Source organism: Mus musculus, chromosome 9, assembly GCF_000001635.26.
Source record: "Mus musculus strain C57BL/6J chromosome 9, GRCm38.p6 C57BL/6J".
In the NCBI taxonomy this organism is placed as follows: Eukaryota; Metazoa; Chordata; class Mammalia; order Rodentia; family Muridae; genus Mus; species Mus musculus.
This window is the reverse complement of record NC_000075.6, coordinates 41,328,290-41,341,386: the sequence shown is the minus strand read 5'-3', so window position 1 is coordinate 41,341,386 and position 13,097 is coordinate 41,328,290. Positions and strand designations below refer to the sequence as shown.

The 13,097-nt window shown below is 44.1% G+C and overlaps 1 non-coding gene across 1 annotated transcript; it reads left to right on the top strand.

Annotated features, from left to right (window-relative positions):
* The first annotated feature begins 1,845 nt into the window (after positions 1–1,845).
* Gm25401 lies at positions 1,846–1,951 on the top strand. The gene has a single exon (XR_003948548.1). It is a non-coding gene; the product is annotated as a U6 spliceosomal RNA (small nuclear RNA).
* The last annotated feature ends 11,146 nt before the right edge of the window (positions 1,952–13,097 follow it).

Sequence of the window (13,097 nt, the reverse complement as noted above, 5' to 3'; positions counted from 1 at the left end):
TGTGTGACCCCTTCATGCCTTCAAAACCAGTACCACCTGGGTGACCCTTACACATTACCAAGTCCCACTGCAGCAGGAGTACAACCTTGGCTATCTCTGGAACACAGCCTCTTTGTGCTTTCAGAAAACACTTCCCAGAAGATGTCACCTCAACGATGCTGGTCTCTTCTTAATCACCGCTAATTTCTTAGCTCCAGCTAACCAGCATCAATAGTCCCAGTAATGAAAAGTTTTTGCTTTAGTAGTTCTGGTATCTTGTTAATCACAGCTGATTCTTCAGCCCCAGCTAACCAGAACTACAGAATCTTCACAATCAAAATAGCAATGACCCTGAAAAGAGTCTTTAATCTTCCCTCTGAAATTTCACAACCCAGGCCTCCATCCCGTGCACTGTTTTCAACATTATCTTCCAAGCTCCTACACAACATTCGACAGAGCTCTTAACACTGAATGGATCTTCTGGCCCAAAGTTCCAAAGCCCTTCCACAGTCCTCCCCAAAACATGGCCAGGCTGTCACAGGAATACCCCACTATGCTGGTACCAATTTGTCTTAGTCAGGGTTTCTATTCCTGCACAAACATCATGACCAAGAAGCAAGTTGGGGAGGAAAGGATTTATTTGGCTTACAATTCCATACTGCTGTTTATCACCAAGGAAATCAGGACTGGAACTCAAGCAGGTCAGGAAGCAGGAACTGATGCAGAGGCCATGGAGGGATATTCTTTACTGGCTTGCTTCCCCTGGCTTGCTCAGCCTGCTCTCTTATAGAACCAAGACTACCAGCCCAGAGATGGTCCCACCCACAAGGGGCCTTTCCCCCTTGATCACTAATTGAGAAAATGCCTGCCAGTGGCATTTCCTCAACTGAAGTTCCTTTCTCTGTGATAACTCCAGCTCTGTCAAGTTGACACAAAACTAGCCAATACAGATACCAAGGGCAGAATCTAAAATTCTCTATCTATAATTACTAGGCACCTTTCCTGATGGTCTATAAAAGCTACAGCACCCCCAATCACCTCACTACCTCCACCAAAACCTGTATTCTGAAAAGCTCTGTGAAGGAGTCACTCCCCACATTCAATCTCAAGGTTCCTTGCTCTGGTCACACAGCAGACATTTTGAAGATTCCACAACACTGAGGACTAAGATATCCACTCACTAGTCTGGGGAACCTCCAGTCATTTTCTCTCTTCGTGAACAACCCGCCCGTCATCTCCCCAGCATGGCTCAAAAGTGTCTCCAATTCTTTGCTCATCCATATTCCAAACTGCTCCAAAAGAACTAAGAAAGTTGGAGAAACAGACAGTCCAGACACACGTCCTTCCCCTGGGCGATTCACATCTGCCTCCCTGGGCTCTCAGAACATCTTTTAGACGCCTTTGTTAACATGAAGGGTTACATTCGCCTCTGCTGGGATCATGGCTTATTCCTCATGCTTTTGGTTCTTAGGGTACCCTCACTATAGATAGTGGCATTCTCCATCCCTGTGGCTTGATGGAACCAGTTCTACATGTACCTGTTTGACAATGGCACTACACAGGATGTGATGAGCAAACCACCTAACACCAGCCCTCTTCAGAGCTTCACCAGGTTCCCAGTCTTGAGCCCATTATACAGTAAAACCTTCTCAGGTTGCACTAGGACACCCACCTAGTGAAAGAAACCCTAGAGTCCTGATAACAAAAGCAGTATATGGATTATTTAGTCTTGATTTCAGGACAGTAACTAGAAAAAAATACCTGGGAGCCCCTAGAGAAATTTGACTATCAATCAGCCAGACCAGATAAAGAGTATTGATAATCCTGATAGCAGTGGGTGGGGGACATGTTTTAAACACATATTTAGTGCTCGATTCAGCAGCACATATACTAAAATTGGAATGATACAGAGAAGATTAGCATGGCCCAGTGCAAGGATGACATGCAAATTCATGAAGCATTCCATATTTTTACAAAGTTTGGAGCTAAGGCAAAAGGATGGACTATCCAGAAACTACCCCACCCAGGGATCCATCCCATAATCAGCCACCAAACCCAGACACTATTGCATATGCCAGCAAGATTTTGCTAAAAGGACCCTGATATACTTGTCTCATGTGAGGCTATGCCAATGCCTGGCAAATACAGAACTGGATGCTCACAGTCAGCTATTGGATGGAACACAGGGCCTCCAATGGAGGAGCTAGAGAAAGCTGAAGGGGTCTGCAACCCTATAGGTGGAACAACAATATGAACTAACCAGTACCCCCAGAGCTCATGTCTCTAGCTGCATATGTAGCAGAAGATGGCCTAGTCAACCATCATTGGGAAGAGAGGCCCCTTGGTATTGCAAACTTTATATGCCCCAGTACAGGGGAATGCCAGGGCCAAGAAGTGGGAGTGGGTGGGTAGGGGAACAGGGTGGGGGGAGGGTATAGGGAACTTTCAGGATAGCATTTGAAATGTAAGTAAAGAAAATATCTAATAAAAAATAAAATAATAAAATCCACATATTTAGGGGTCAAAATTATATGATTAAAGTGCTTCAATTGAAAAAAACAAATTAATATACCACAATATTACTACTAATAATAATTATAAATGATGGATTTGTGAGAAGTCAGGATGCTATTATCTTCATTTTTATACCTGTATAAACTTGTTCTTGGGACTTTTGACAGGAATGTGAACCCATCTTTTTAACATGACAGCATTCAGACATTGCATATAGAGTGATGGCTTCATCTATGAGCCAGTATCAATGTATGCTATCCTTTTTACATGCCCTTCCTAGCACAGACTTGCTTCTCTGGATATTTCTTTTACAAGCAGGGAGTTTAGATATTTAGAAAACTGAAGGCATTTTTAGTGAGTTCCAAAACAACCAGGGCTATGTAAAAAGATTCTGTCTCAAAGAAATAGAGAGAGAGAGAGAGAGAGAGAGAGAGAGAGAGAGAGAGAGAGAGAACAAAATAGTGAAACAATAAATATTTATTCTTTCATAACTTAGAATAACCTTCTGAGGGTGTACCATTTGGGGAAGGTATGACACAATAGGTCCATCTGAATCAAAAAAGGAGAATTCTGGAAGGATGCCTCTTTCTCCAGTGTGTTCTTCATCCGTGGGCATTCACTTCCATCATCAGCCTCCTGAATGTTTGAGTGACACGTGTTCACCACCATGTTCATCTTGTTCTAAGTGAAGACTTCCCAAGAGTAGTGAGATGGGATTCTACTGACAACAGACTGTTGTCATTTCTAGACAAACTTCCAAAGAAGAGCAGGAGAAGCTAAGAGGGTTGAACATGCTGTCAGAGCAAAGCTGCCAGGATTGAAGGAAGGTATTGAAGAGCAAAGAGGCGGCGTATGCTTGGTACATGATTATGACATTGTCCCAGGGAGCTCTATTGTTAGAGACCTAATTGTCACATGCCTATTCTGAGGATGAGCAACTGTGCATACATTTTAAGAGCTCATTTAAGCACACCTACTTCCTGGGGTTTGATACCAACCCTTAGCATTAACACAGGCATGCAGCCATAGTGGCAACACTACATTGGTGATAATGATAGCTAAATGCTGTGAGCCCAAAGCAGACAACTCCTGCATCCAGCTTAATTTCAGATTTTCTTAGCTCTGAAAGTCTTCAGTGCAATGCCAAGCCAACCTGAAGGTGTGAGTGAGTTGATGTCGAACTAAAAACAACAAAAACATCCTCTGAGCCTTCATTGTTTTATAGCCCTTGTTCATTCCCTCTCAAAATCAGTAGTCTTGAGATGACAGTTACCTCAGAGATTGTGGGAAATAACCTCAGAGATGATGGGAAGTTACCTCAGAGATGATGGGAAGTTACCTCAGAGATGGTGAGAAGTTACCTCAGAATCTGCCACATATGATGCAAGAAGTGTATTTCCAAGTTCAGATCTTCTCAACCCTAAACAACTCTATTGACCACAGGGATGTGCACGATTCTGTTTTACTCCTACATGCTGGAAAATTAGCTTCCTCTCAACAGTTACTCCTCCCTTTTCACCACATACCTGTGGAAAAGAGTCCTTTCTCCTGACTTATGTTGCTGTGATAAAGCATGGCAAAAAAATACCTTGGCAAGGGAAGGGCTTTTTTGGTTCACAGGTCCTAGTCGGAGCCCATCATGAAGGGAAGCCAGGGCAGGAATTTAAGTCAGGAAAATGGAAAATTAAGCAAGAACCATGGAGAAACGTTTCTTCCTGGCTTACTCTCCTGGCTTGATCAGTCTGCTTTCTTATACAACCTAGGACCAACTGGCCAGTAGTGTCACTGCCCGTAGTGGGCGGGGCCCTCCTACACCAAGCACTAAAAAAAAAAAAAAAAAAAAAAAAAAGTCCCACAGACTTGCCTGCAAATGTCATTTAAAGGAGGCATTTTCTTCGTTGAGGTTCCCTCTTTTGAGATGACTCAAGCTTGTTTCAAATCGACAAACAAAAAAATGAAACCAGAACACCTTGAGACAGTTTTGTTCTGTGACTAAACTTGGAATGACTGGTATCCAGAACCTCTTCACAGGGCTGCTGAGCTCTGAGATGGGCCATCAGTCAGGACAAAATGGACGCACTCACCCAAAATTAGACTGAAACAGGAAGTTGCGAGCTGAAGGCCAGTTATGGGAGGCTCTCAGCCCAGCGAGGTGACCTTCCACTAAGGCTTTGGAAGCAGAGGAGGACTTCAGAGCCCCTGGCAGTCACAGGCACAAACACCGTGAGCTGCTCCACATGTGATTGATGTTCAGTTAGCAGTGGATAAATGATCGTTGATGTAATGCTGGAGGAGACATGATTATTTTACATAAGTTTTGATGAAGGTAGCAGGACACCTGTATACCTATCAGGGTGAGGCTGAGGGCAGCTGTATGTGTAGACAGCTGTGTAGGAGAAAGGTCTGTAGCCATCTCTTGCCCTTCTGAGACATCATCATGCTTTAGGAAAGCTGACCCTGGGCACAGGCTATGTAAGCTTAGTGTTCAACCCTATATGGGATATCTATACCACAGCCCTCCACACAAGGCTTGGTGATCACTGTGGAGAGAAAGACTGTAAAGGCCAGAGGTAGTCGATATCAGCAATAAAAAAATAATACCTTCTGAACATCGGAGGGCTTTTGCAAACACGAAGTTACAGCATCTATGGCTGCATCCACAAGACTTGCACCCGATCAAGCCACACAGAATCCCAGCATAGAGCAGGGTTGTGGGGAGCATGAAGTCCCAACCCTTAATGAGCCACAATTGGCATAGGATTGCCACTGGGAGAGGGAGAGTCAGCTTTCTTTAATGGTGTGAAACCTGCTATAATAGCCACACTCTAGTGCACGCTCCACACCCAGAAATGGTGGGTGGGCATCAACATGGGGGAAATCTGGGGGGAGTTGGTGAGGGTTTGGAATATGATCCAAATATATTGCATAAAGTTCTCAAAGAATAAAAACATTATTCTAGGAAAATAAGAAACCTGTATGTTCTACTCAGCTCTGATTCACTCCCTGACTGTCTTTAACCTGAAAGGTTAAATCAGGACTAGGATGCATGACTCCCCCAGCTCCATACTATCAAGTGGCCCATGTGAAATATGTCCCTTGTCTGAGGTGCCAGGAACTGCTGCAGGCACCTGGAGCCCAAAGGTCCAGAGTTGAATCTCCTGCTTGTCATGTCTTAATCCTGGGACCTTAGCAGGCCAGGCGGCAGGGTGGCTAATGAGCCAGCCTTTCTGGGATTATTGATTGCAAATAGCAACACCTCCTTCATAGCACTGCTATGAAAATGAGATAAAAATTATTTAGACTTTTTTTTTAAGTTTAAAATGCCATTCAAATGTGATCTATGTCCCCATACACTAATGCAAGCACTACCCTGGCAAGAATAGCCACCCTCGTCCTTCCTCGTGTTTGTCTCTTGTCAGATTTTTAAGGCCTTTTCACAGGACAAATGGAGTGGACATTCTAATAATTATCTAGTGAAATCAGATCGTGAAAAGGCCGGGCTGTATGTCCTAGGTGTAGAAGATTGGGGAGTTTGTGTCAATGTGCCTCGATTTAATATCTCACCTGTCACTCATGGTAAATGCAGTTTCAGGGACTGACACTCCGATGCTCTGCGGTTGAAAATTTCTCATAAGGAAGATGAGAATGTGTTTCACTAGCCACCTCCCTGCCCCTAGACAGGCATCATTTCATTAAAGAAAGAAAGAAAAACCTACCCAGCGCTGCTGCTCGACAGGGTGACTGGCTCCGGAACAGTCAAGACGCTATTTTCAAACACATTCCTTCCCTGCTTTGGGTCCCCATGGGGCCCTGCTCTAATCCTGGCCTCCTGCAACCCCAGGCTGTGGCTTCAATCTTACAGAGCAGATTTTCAAACAAAGTCCCCTTGCTGAGCTCACAGCTCTGCCCTCCAGAGCTGCCAGCCTGGCTGTCGAAGTGTGGGGGGGGGGGCACGAGGGAGGGGCCCCCAATGCTGAATTTACTTCTCACATCCTGAACACCTCCTCTGCCCCCATCCCCCATCCCTGCAGGGCCCACTCCCCTACTTCATTCCAGAGTCCTGAAGCCATGACAGAAATAAATTAGCTAGAGGTGCAGGTCACACCTTGGAAAGCTGTAAGCATTCTGTGGGAAATCCATAGAGAAGATGGGAACCTCCAACTGCTGAAGGCAGAGGGGACCATACGTCAAGGGCTGCATGCAAACTGAACAAAGGAACCTGTGAGTGTCTTCCTGGGTGGGGAGTACAGACACCCATTCATCCTAGCACCTGCTCTCTGGATAGCCAGCTTCACACCTGGCCTTGTCCCCCAGGAAACTGACATTACGCCAAGTGAACACTGATCAAAACGAACATTTCAGTTCAGATTGTGAATTCTGACGTTGGAGTCCCCTCTAGGAAAACACCTGGAAAGGCTGAGTGTGGGGGACACTATGATAGATTTATCCCAGGAAAACCTTCTTTTTGCTGCTTCTAATAGTGAAAGTCAGGGAGGCATTACCTAGAGGATTTAGGGAAGTGGGATTTCTAAAGCCATTGAGGGTGGTTTACTGAAACGCACGGGCTTATACCCCAACAGCCAAAAGCAAAACAGAGAAAGACACCAGTATTAAAATGTCATGTAAGGCCTTCAAAATGGTAGAAAAAGAGAACGAACGTATTCCCCTCAAATTCTCATCTCACCAACACACAGGTGCACACATCATATGCAAATATCCATCCTCATCAACATTTTAAAATAAATAAACAAAATAGTTATGTAAAATCTACCCTGGAATCCATTGTACAAGTGAGATAAGTATTCATGAATGGATACCACAAACAGATCACTTAGTGAGTGCTCATAAATGGATACCAAAAATAGATCACTTAGTGGGTACTCATAAATGGATACCAAAAATAGAGCACTTAGTGGGTTCTCATGAATAGATACCACAAATAGAGCACTTAGTGGGTGCTCATGAATGGATACCACAAATAGAGCACTTAGTGGGTGCTCATGAATGGATACCACAAATAGAGCATTTAGTAGGTGCTCATGACCTTCTCTTCTCCCCATTGGACAATTAGACTCATCCCCAAGGGTCTCTTTAGTTTTACTACTCTTCTCACCAAGACCTTTTGCCAAGGCTGACCTTGATGAAAACTGACCAGACTACCAAAGACAGTGTCTCAAATCAAGGTCACAGCAGGGCTGGTGACACCCCGCAACCCCTATCAGCTGCTAGAGACACCAAGTTCAAGTCTTGTCCTACAGGTGTTATACAATCACAAGGCTGGAATGAAAGCTCACCTCTAAGTTGCTTATGTATGGATATCCTGAAATCCCCTTTGCTGTGTATCAGGGACTGGCTCCTTGCACTTCCAAAACCTGCACTCATTGACTGGTTTAAAATACTTATCTCTTGATTTTGATTTTTAGATTTACTTCATTCATGTGTATCAGTGTTTGGGCTGCATGTATATCTATCTGCATACCACCTGCACACCACCTGCACACCACCTGCACACCACCTGCATATCACCTGCATACCACCTGCACACCACCTGCACACCACCTGCATACCACCTGCATACCACCTGCATACCTCCTTTGTGCCCGGTACCTAAGAAAGCCAAAAGAGGGTATCAGTTACCCTGGAAATGGAGTTGTAGATGGTTGTGGGTGCTGGAACTCAAATCCAAGACCTCTGTAAGAGCAACAAGTGCTCTGAACGGCTGAACTATCTCTGCCATGACCCACTGGCTTATTTTATTCTCTTCCACTTGAGTGTAATTCTCACACATTTACAATAAGAAGCCCTTGTAAATTTAACACTCTTCTTTTTGAGACAGCATCTTACTATGTAGGTTAAGCTGGCCTCAGATTCACCTGCCTTGGTCTCCTGAGTGCTGGAACTCAAGGTGTGTACTACCATTATTTTAATTTTAAAAAATTATAATTAAACTAAAATTGCATCATTTCTCTTTCCTTTTCTTCTCTCCAACCCCACCCTGGTCCACTCTACCTTTATCCCTCTCAAATTTATGGCCCTTCTTTCTTTAATATAATGATATTTTTATAATCTCAATTTTAAAGTTTTTTATTGTGGTTGATGATGTACGACATAAAAATCTACTTGATTAATCATCTTTAAGTGTACTATCAGCAGCACTCGAAACATCCATATTGTCAAGTGGCCATCTGTTACCAACATCCTCTTCCAGAATGTGTTCATGCCCCCTAACCAAACCTCTATGAATTAATCATACCTCTCAGGTACCCTTGGCCCGGGGAACCAGCATTTTACTTTCCCTTTCTGTGTATGTGATATCCCTCCATACTTCACATGTGTGGAATCATGAGCATTTGTCCTTTTATGACTGGTTACTTTCCATAATAACCTCAATGTTGACCTATGGTGTAGTATATGTCAGGATTTCCTTCTTTTTCAAGATTGCATCATACTCTAGTGCATGGATATACCACAATTTCCTTTTCCATCCACAACCCTTAGGTTGCTTCTACTTTTGAGCAATTGTATTGATGCTACTAGGAACACAGATACAAAGTATCTTCTTAAGACCTCCACTTCCATTCTTTAGAAATACACCAAGAAACAAAGTTGCTGGACTTTGTGGCAAGTCTTCCTTTTAGTTTCTCCAGGAGTTGCCACACTGTTTCCAGAGTAGCTTTCTGATACCAGGCATCCTGAGGCTTAGGAGATGGTTCTGTGGGGAAAACATTTGCTGTGAAGCATGAGATCCTAAATTTGGATCCAAGCTCCCACTCAAAAAGCTATGCTCGTCAGTGCTTTTCTGTAGAGACAGGAGGCTCCCAAAGACCCCCTGGCCATCCAACCCAGCCATTTGATGGGCTCCAAGTTCAGGGAAAGATGCTGCCTCCAAAAATAAGATAGCAAGTGACTGAAGAAAGTATCTAGTGTCACCCTCTAGCCTCCAAGTGCACAGTATGTGTGTGGATATGTACATAGACACACAGATGCAGACACATATAGACAGAGACATACATACGTGTACACACACACACACACACACACACACACACACTCACACTCACATGCTTTAAAAGCCAGTGTAGCCTATGCTACCACGTCAGTGACTTCATGGTGCTTCTATGGCCGTATATACAGCATACACACTTCTCTTAGAACAGGTTTCCTCCCCTGAAACCTGCTTCTTACTTAGATTCACTTTTGCTATGATGAAATACCCTGACCAAAACCAAAAGCAAGCTGAAGAAGAAAGGGTTTATTTTGCTTACACTTCTCTATCACAGTTCATCATCAAAGGCAATCAGGGCAAGAACTCACACAGGACAGGAGCACAGAGGCGGGAGCTGATGAAGAGCCTATGAAGGAGTGCTGCTTCCTCTCTATTGCTTGCTCAGTCTGTTTTCTTTACAGAACCAAAGACAAGGATTTGGCCCCTCCTCCATCAGTCACTAACAAATAATACCCTCTTGAGACTAGCCTGTCTACAGCTCACTCTAATGGAGGCATTTTCTCAGTAGAGGTTCCCTCGTGTAGATGACTATAGCTGCATCAAGTTGGCATAAATCTAGCCAGCAGTTTTGGATGGTTTAACTTTGAAAGGTCTTACTAAAGCTTCACAAAATCCACCCACACTCCCTCCTTCCTGTCCCCTTCCCCCTCAGTGGCCCTCCACTCCTGTACAAACTTGTCTAAAGGCTGTGGAAAGCCTCTGAAAGAGAACTCTCTGTTAAAAGATAAAGACGTTAAGAACTGAATGCAGACATCTGGGACTTCCATCAGCCTGCTCAGACCTGTATCGCCTACATTCATGTAGGTAGTCCAAGTACGTCTATGCTGCATTGGTTCGACTGGAGGGTGTGTGATCCAAGCAGAGTGGCCCTTTCCTGACATTGGGCACCCTTACAGTTATCAGTATAGAAAATACTCCATTAGGAACAACCGATTTGCTTTGGAAGTGGACCCTTGATCTTTCCATCTCTAAGAGGATCTTTCTATTGCACCACTACACTCACTAAAGCCCAGGAGCTCTGGAGTGCAGGGGTGTTGTGGCTCTCCAGTCAACAATGGCCAGGGGTGCCGAAGAGAAACTTGGTCTTGACACAACTGCATGCTGCTTGTTTTCAGTCCCCCTCAAATCTATGAAGCCATCTTAAGTGTGGACCCGCCATCCATCCATACCTTCCCATTCAAGAAACCCTCTCATGAACATACGAACCATAGAAAAGATAGCTAGATTTGGCTCACCAGTACTGCTAAGTCTGTATACATCTGCACAGGCAACCTTCTCACATCCTTTCTCTGGAGTGAACTTGTTCTAGCCAGCTCATTTTATCATTAACACAGTTTGTACTGTCAACAAATTTCCCTCAAGGGCTATCCATCCACTGCTGGTGACCCACCACAGCCACCCTGGTGTGGACAATGAGAATAACTGGTGCTTACTTTATTACTTACTTTATTATGTTGTCACTAAGTAACAACACCAACCTCCCAAGAGTTTAGGGTTTGTTCCAAGTTATAGCTTCATCTCAGTCACCTCTTAGTTTCCTCATTTATATCTGAGCACAGACAGATGCCAAGAACCCTGGCAATGCCCAGGGGTTTGCATAGAACATCATTCAGCAGGATTTGGGGGTTCAACAAAGAGAATCCAAATCCAGCTCCTCAACCTCTTCATAGAACCATGAGTGAAAGTGGTTTTCTCATTTGTAAAGGAACTGACATGCTATAAAGGTTCTAGCTCTGCTGCGCTTCTGAACTTGGGGACATGGAACTTATGAGTTCCCATGCAGTCTGTCCAACCTGAAGCAGGAAAATCATTCAGACCTACACCCTTTGATGTCACCATAGGCCCAACCTAGTTTGGTTTTGTGTTTTTATCTTCTCAACCCATTACTGGAAACCTATCTATGTCAGTGGATGATGCTGAAGTAAAATAGGGAGAAATGTGAGTTACCTGTAAAGCCCCATAAACCCTCTCAGGCTTATGATAATGTGATACCAGGGGGTTCAGTCTAAGAAGTGTGCCATGAGATAAGGAAACTGAGTCCACAGTGCAGACACAGATTATGCTACTACCAAGCAGCTGCAACTTAGACCTAAAGGATCTAAACTTACATTAACTTAGACATTGTTTGATGCAAATCACTTATTCCTATAAAATCTACCATGCCTTCCTTCCCAAGAGTCCAGTGGATGGAGATGTGGGTTAAACTTAGAATCCACACTCAGCACACTAGGAATAAAGAAACTAGGACATCAATGATATATAGTTTTTAAAATGAATGCAAGACTCAGACTCCTCTCCCCCACTTACACTTGTTATAATCTAAATTTTACCCAGATATGACGACCAGGAGGCCCATCTCTGCTCCATTGCATAGCCTTTGATTATTTTTGTACCTCTAAGAGTTTTGGTGCTATTCTTCAAAACATTGGTTATGACGAGGGAAGGAAGCTGAAGGCAGTAGTGTAAGTAATGGCAAAAGAGTCAGAAGAAAGTTCCAAAATATTGATCACATGTCAGTACAATAAGAAAGGTTCCTGACCCAGACCAACAACCCCACTCATACAAATCTTTCCAAGAAGCAAGGTCTCAGAATCCAGGCTACAGAGGCACATACACACTCACACACACTCTTCCACACTTACACATATACTTATAAACTCACCCATGTACACACAGAATGTATTCACTCACACTCATACACACATGTGCACATGTACACCTCCACATGCAAGCACCCCCATACATGGACACACTCATCCATGCATACACATTCATGCACATAAACACACACACATATGCACACACTCACCTTCAGGAAGACCTGTGTTTTTTCACCCCAGAAAGTGTCTGCGCCTTCAATCAAACCACTCAAGAAAGGTGCCATAAGTTAGAGGGAAGCAAAGGAGCCTGAAGGACCCTCACTGTTGCCTTAGAGAATGGTCTTCATCAAACAAAGCCCATCCATCCATGAAGACCGACCTTAACTTGGAGAAACAGAAAGGCAGATGCAGCTTTCAAAGAGCTCCAGGACTAGATCCAAGAGCAGAAGTCCTCTCTGGAGCACTGGATGGGGGCATAAGTCCCAGCCAGGGTGGATCTGCCTCTCCCTCCTGATCTCCCCTGAGGTCCTGTGACTCACAGCTCTCCACACCTGCTGCCCCTTAAGAGCAGATAGACATAAGTTAAGAGAACAAGGTCAGCTCACAGGCCATGCATTCTTTGACCACACGCCCCGCCTCTCTCAGGCCTTCCTGGGAGCAGAGGGTAATTAGGAGCTGGTGCTGCCGTATTTGACCCTATGAAAATGCAAGAGCTTTCATTTACGTGCCCTGAATAGATGGCACGTCTGACTTACATATTGGTAGCCTGTGATGTACTGGATGCCAGCAAATATTTAATCCCAGACAAATCAATAATACTTAACTTGCCCTTTTGCTTTGAAAAGGAAAAAAAAATTCCCCTTTGCTCTAAAGATTTGTGCATAATATTGCAAAATAGCTCAGGACACAGTCTCCCTTCAAGCCGTGTAGTTTCCTAAGCCCAGCCCTCAGATATTTTTAAAGGAACTGTCTTTGCACACTTGCTTGCTCTGCTGAGT